A 7,298-nucleotide genomic window follows, 5' to 3' on the forward strand; every position below is an offset into this window, starting at 1 on the left:
TCGGCATAACTATAATATATTTACACTCTAAATTTTGTCACGCCACTTATATTACAGCTACCATAATGTCTTACAAAGCTAACGTTTGTGTCCGATTTCAATTTAATGCATTTTGTGAACGTGAGGGGTTTCGTTAGCTGCTAGTGTCCCTTTAATCCTATGGGTAAAGTTCGCAGCTACCTGCAGGCCCTGGAGCTAGTCCAGTAACTGGTAGTAACTGGTAGTCCAGTAACCCAGAAACTTTGCTGACTGACTTTGCGTGGGTATGTGATGGAGATCCATCTAGCTCATAGCGGGCCGAGGTCTGTGAAGGATGACACGTCGGGCGGCGAGGCAGCACCAGCCGCTGTCACGTTAGCCTGCTCAGCTCCTGCTGAACTGCAACACACAGTCGGAAACATTTTGCAATTACCCATCAATTTTCGTAAAACGGTCCATATTTGACCTCTACATAGTTGATTCCTCGCATAAAAAAAGTCTCAGAAGCAGTGACGGACAATCTTGCATTTGGGCAGATGCCAGAGGGGCCGCGGGCCCTCGTGGGCCATTTGGGCCAGCCGGCCAATCAGAGAGCCACATAAATTGTCAAAGCCATGCGGCCACTTAATTGTAAACAGCAGCCCATATGATTTCTCTCGGCCCCCTTTCAAGCGTCAACAATAGTGTTCGTTGGCCAACCGATAGGAATATGAGGAAGAGGAAGAACAAAACGAGCAAGAGGAGGATGAAGAGATAGACATGGATAACAAATCTATGGAACTAACCAACACAGAACAACAAGCCTGCTGTGGGTCTGTATGTGGATTACCAGAAGCAACAGAGATGGAGACCAATGCTGCAGGAGGGACTGTAGGTACAGTAAATTCAGGCTACAGAATATAATATTATTATGGAGTGGCTGTAGAGAGGCTTCAACAGAAACTGCAGTGCAAAAAAAAATCTATGATCAATACAATCACTTTTCCGTTTTTTTCACTATAACAATGTGATAAATGAAGTCAAGTTGAAAATGGTTGAGTTTTACCAAGGATGATACATACTTAAAAGGTCACATTTCTTAGGTCTACAATGAATTGGAAGATATGAAAACCGTCTCCATTTGCCTCCCTCTCGATCTCCGAATTATATCCCAAAAACATATGTGAGAACCATGGTGGAAGGCCCATCATGGATAATTGCATAGCTTTCCAGAGAGTGGGAAGACCACAGATGCAAACAGTGACGTTCACTTAGTGGTTTGGTAGGTGGTGTCCCTGGCATTTCCTGCATGCGGAGGAATTCTAATGGCAGCAATGCGTTAAATGTATGTACTTGTTTGCTTTTTTTCTTAAAGAAACAGTACAGACTGTATGTCAATACGTTGAATGGCATAAAAAATTACATAATTTTTTTTTAAATGGGGTTTGATTTCATGTAAATCTGATTTTATCTGACCTTATCGTGTCAGTAGATGTTGTGCTTTAGTAGTGCATATTTCCAAAGGAAATTATAATTAACCAAATTACCACAAACCAATTGACAAACTGGGTCTAGGGCCCCTGGGAATCTGGGGCCGCTGGGCACTGTGGGCAGTTGCTGATTTTGCTCGACAAATAATCCAGCCTTAAGTAAAAAAGAAGATTGTTGTATGCTTGTACTTTTTTTTGTAATGTTTTAATGCACAGCTGAAATACAGCTGTCTAACCTACCAAATCCATACACTAACATTTCATTTAGGCAGAATGAATCTACAGGGTCTTGAACAGAAACTGTTTTATTGTTCCTGTGTTTCATCACTGTTACCATAACCTCAACAGTGCTACAGCACAGCTAAAATAAAGTGTAACAAACGTCTGTCTGCTCAATAACGAAAAAACAATTTGTCGTCTGAAGCTGACACAGTAACCAACCCTCCCTCGTAGAATCAAATCTCTATGAAAACTGTTACCAGTACACAAAACAGAAAGTAGGGCAAACACTCAAATCTTTTTACCTGCTTAAAGCTGGGTACTGAAATAATAATAATAATAATAATAATAATAATGATAGCATAATTATATAGCACCTTTGCAAAGTTGCAAAGTGTTTTACAATAAAAGATAAAGTTAATAAGATCCAGAACTTAAGATATAACAATATACAATAATATAAATAGTAACAGTATGTTTACCATTGACTAAGAAAAAAAGTCTTAAGAAGACCTTTAAAGTAAGAATCTGAGTTTGTCAGTCTAAGATCCTCAGCAGACCTTACACACACACACACAAACATACACACACACACACACACACACACACACATTTTCTATCCAAATGAAGGACATTTGTTGGCTCTACATTGGCACACTTGACTGGGAGAAAAAGTTCAAGCTCATTTGCATCTGATATGCATATAAATATGGTCTTCTACAAAATGAACATGGTTCAAGTTGCTTTGCATATAAATCGTGATGTTTATTTAACTTCAATAATGTACCAGATTGGTGTTGTGTTAAAGGCTTTTCATTTCTAGATAGTATCAGATACATTTTTAAGGATTTAAAGGATATTGAATTCAAATTCACAAATTTGGCAGTAACACTTTACAATAAGGGTAAATTATTTAGCATTACTTAATGCATTAATCATAATTAATTATCTATTAATTACAGTTAAATAAGGTGTCTAATAAACATTTATAAACAATGTTTATGTTTGTTCATGTTAACTAAGGTATTAATTGATGCATTAGTTACCATTAGTTAATGCCTTAACTAATTGTTAATTACAGTAGTAATTAATATAACTGTTTGATTATGGTTTAGTAATGCTTATTCAGTATTATTATACATTAATCAAGTGACCAGTTATGGTTAAGTAATGCTTATATAGCATGCACAATAATTTATATAGGTTGGGCTTTAAGTGAATGTCTACATGAAGACAAAGGAACAAGCAAACTCCATGGAGACTATGGAGTCTAATCACTGATCTCACGCTCTAACAAAAGTAAGTCATACATTGGAGAATGGACAAATTTTGTGGATAAAAGTATGTGGACAACCATATCCCATAAATAAACAATAAAAACAGTTTTCTCATAATGAGATGGCTTGGCTGTGAACCTTAAGCTTAATGTTATCAAACATCTTTATCAACCACCTAGTAATATTAGGAAATACCTTAATTAACAAGTAAACCCTTAGTTGATGTTATCAAGAGACCTTTGTAAACATTTACCTAATGTGTAATATTGTATGATTAACTGTTAAGTGATGCTTATTACTGTAATAACTAATGTAAATAGCATCTTACAAACCATTAAACAATGAATCAATCAATACCTTAGTTAACATTAACAACATTTGTAAATGATAGTTAGACACTTTAGTTAGCTTTTATTTCCAGTTTAGGCTTATTAGTACATTAACTAATGCTAAAATAAACACCTTAGTTAACTGTTATTAACAGTTAGTTAAGGCTTATTACTGCATTAACTAATTGTAAAATATACACCTTAGTTAACTGTTATTAACAGTTAGTTAAGGCTTATTACTGCATTAACTAATGGTAAAATAGACACCTTAGTTAACGTTTTTAACAGTTATTCAAGGCTTAATATTGCATTTACTAATGGTAAAATAGACACATTATTTAACTATTGCTAACAGTTAGTCAAGGCATTTTCGTCCCAGCAGGGTCGAAACATTGCCTTTGTATTAAATATGGGAGCTTAAAGCAGTGTTGTGGACATTGCATTTTTTCACTTTATTACTCCATTAACTAGTGGTAAAATAGACACCTTAGTTAACTTTAATTAACAGTTAGTTAAGGCATTTACTAATGGTAAATAATGCATAAACGAATACCTTAGTTAACATGAATAAACATGAGCATTGTTAATAAACGTTGATTAGACACCTTATTTAACTGTAATTAACGGTTAGTTAATGCTTATTAATTCATTAAGTAATGCTAATTAATGTACCCTTATTGTAAAGTGTTACCAATTTGGCTTTGATTTCTGCATATATCCCAGTCCTCATCAGGAATAAACCTATGCAATTTAAGTAAATATAGCTATTATATTGTTGCAAGCCTGACATCACAACAGGCTAAATTAAATTATGAAAGCATGAGTTACTGCTGTTCAATGCACGATGCACCGAATTGTCTCTTCTAATCTCTTCATCTTTGTCTGCGTCAGTTATATGAGAACAAGTATCGTTTACATCATCAGATTCACTGAATTATCTTATTTCAATGCTTCTACCATCTTATCTGGTATTATAAAGGATCTGAGAGGATTAGTCACTAATGGCTGCAAGTGTAATGAGGGGTTTTGTCGGCTTTGTTTGTTTTTTCTCTCTTTTCTGTCACATATAGAGTAAGCTTTATGGAAAGACACCACAGTATTGATATGGAAGAGAGAGAGAGAGAAACAGAAATGCAGTATAATGAGTCACAGAACATGCGTGCTGCATTAAGTAAATAGTCTATATAAAATGTGTTGTGAGGCATGATTCCTCCATTTGTCTGAATGTAAAATAAAAACTTCCCGCTGACTTGATTTTTCTCTTAATTTCTACCATCCCTGTGCTTCACCCCACCTGACCAAATCGTTAAAGAGGATGCATGCACCAAAGTGGGGGAAGAAGACAGACACAAACACTTACACATGCACTTCAAAACTAAAGTCATGAGATGTTCCACACATCAGGGCATCCGATCATGTCCCATGACACTGTGGGTCAAATGTTAAGGATACAATCAGCAGTTTTTCCCTTGCAGTTTTGGATTTACACTCAGCATTAAGGAGATCTGAAACTGAGCTCACAAACACAGGAAACATAGCTTTGTTCTCTGTTTGGTCTGTGGTGAAATGGTTAAAAAATGGAGGTGAAGAAACATCACAGTGAGATTTCTGTCTCTACCAAATAAGATAATACTTGCCCAGCAAGCAGAACACCATGTGTAGCTACTGTCATAGCTAATGATTAACAATTTGACCAGCTTTGGCAACGCAATTCTGCCTAACATATTGGCCTTGGGTAAATCTCCTCACTGTCATGCACACAGTCCAGCTGAGATACACCTTACTTCCTATTACAGCATACATTGATAGATACTGACCTGAAAAAGCCCTTATTACAATGATGCATGACACAATTAGCCTAACATGATTCATATTGATGTAAGATATGGTGCATTTTGTCATTATTTAAAGAAATATTGTCAAGGACTCAATCCTGATCTACTTGTTCTTTTGTGTTAATAAAGTTTAGTTCCCCAGCTTGAACTGAAGTACTGAAGCAATTTAAGCTCTTTACAGTTATAAAATGCAGAACATTTTGGCATTTCTCAGTTGTGTCAGGGTTTTATAGCCAGAAAATGTGTACATTTCTACTGTCCAAAACTTTTTCTCACTGACAACACACACGTGAAAATCTGTGCCAGCGTGTTGCTGGTCAAACTTTGATGAAGGCAGAAATGTGAAAGTTGTGTGAAAGCATAATATATTTATATATATACATATTATGCTCATTTTCAGGTTCATATTTGTATTTAGAGGTTGTACCAGAATAGGTTTATCTGGTTTAATTAAAAAAAAAAAAAAACTATATTATTGTTGTACTGAACATTGCTGCAGCTCCTATTTTCACCCTGTGTGTTGAGCTCTCCGTTTTAGCTACAGAGTGAGGTATGGCGCTTCTGTTCCATCTTTGTTGGGAGTCGCACATGCGCAGTACCTAGATAAGTACTGCTAGCTTGTCAGAAGCAGAGCATGAGGTTGTGCCACGCTAGCAGCTAGGCGAGCATTATAAGGTGTGTTACAAAGTGACGCGCGTTCGTCACGGAAGTAAAGGCTGGACTACAACAGAGCTGTTTGGAGCAGTTTGTGAACAGTGTTTTCTGTTGGAGATGGTAAGTCCCTTTGGGGTGGACTTTGGGCTTTTTCACTTTGTAAACCTTTAATGTGCACATAAATATATATAACACAATAATGGAAAGGGAAAAAGTCAAAAAGCATAATATGAGCACTTTAAAGCCAGGAGCTAGATAAAGTTGAGTGAATATGTCTGCCGCTTCTCAGCAACACGTCACAGATTGTGCTGCAGAGTGTGTGGGTTGAAAAACCACAACAGCAGTAAATCTGAAATGACACCTTAAAGGTCATTCAAAAATAAAGGCTTCCTACGGATCAATTGTGATTCAAGTGCCCTCTGTTGAAGTTCAACACAAACATATTATCCCATATTATGCTCATTTTCAGGTTCATAATTTTATTTAGAGGTTGTGACAGAATAGGTTTATGTGGTTTAATTTTCAAAAAACACTATATTTTTGTTGTACTGCACATTGATGCAGCTCCTCTTTTCACCCTGTGTGTTGAGCTCTCTGTTTTAGCTACAGATCGCACCTCTGTTCCATCTTTGTTGGGAGTCGCACATGCGCAGTAACTAGATAAGCAATGCTAGCTAGTCAGTTGCAGAGTATGAGGTTGTGCCACGCTAGCAGCTAGGCGAGCATTATAACGTGTTACAAAGTGACCAACGTTTGTCTCTGAAGTAAAGGCCGGACTACAGTAGAGCTGTTTGGAGCAGTTTGTGAACAGTGTTTTCTGGACTTTTGGCTTTTTCATTTTGTAAACCTATCATGTGCACAAAAATATATATAACACAATAAAGGAAAGGGAAAAGGCCAAAAGACATAATATGAGCACTTTAACAAAACACAGGATCATGACAAAGTTGGAGGAATAATCTAGTATTTAGGTAGTTAACGCACGTTTTTTTGTGCTTGAAAAAGTTTATGAAACAACCTTACATTCCACTTTAAGCAAAATTGGAATTATAAAGATAATTTATCTTACATTTGCCCTATTACTACTACTACCACTATTGAATTCTTCACGCTTTGATCCTCATTCACTCATTTATAGCCTTCATTTTTGCCTGTCATCTCCACTTTCCCAGGTTGCCAAAACTCTGACTTTTTATGCAACAACATAACTGCACAATCAGCTTTCTTCCCTTATTCTGTTAACCAATCAGGTGTTGGACACTGACCTTTGAATGTTTGTCATTTTAAACCATGTTCTGCACAGCTCTCCACTTTCCCCACCACCTCCATAAATGAAAGCCTGAGGTTTTCAAACATCTTATGTGTTTGTGGAATCTGATATTGTTGTCATTTCCAACTGATTTAATTGGTATGTTAAAAACACGTACACACTTATTTTGCTTAATTAGATCTCTTCGGGACAGTAAGCCAGTATGCACAATACGAGGACCCTGAAATTTAGTTTTCATTCATCATTCATTTATTTATTTATTTACC

The sequence above is a fragment of the Perca fluviatilis genome, chromosome 19, assembly GCF_010015445.1.
Source record: "Perca fluviatilis chromosome 19, GENO_Pfluv_1.0, whole genome shotgun sequence".
In the NCBI taxonomy this organism is placed as follows: Eukaryota; Metazoa; Chordata; class Actinopteri; order Perciformes; family Percidae; genus Perca; species Perca fluviatilis.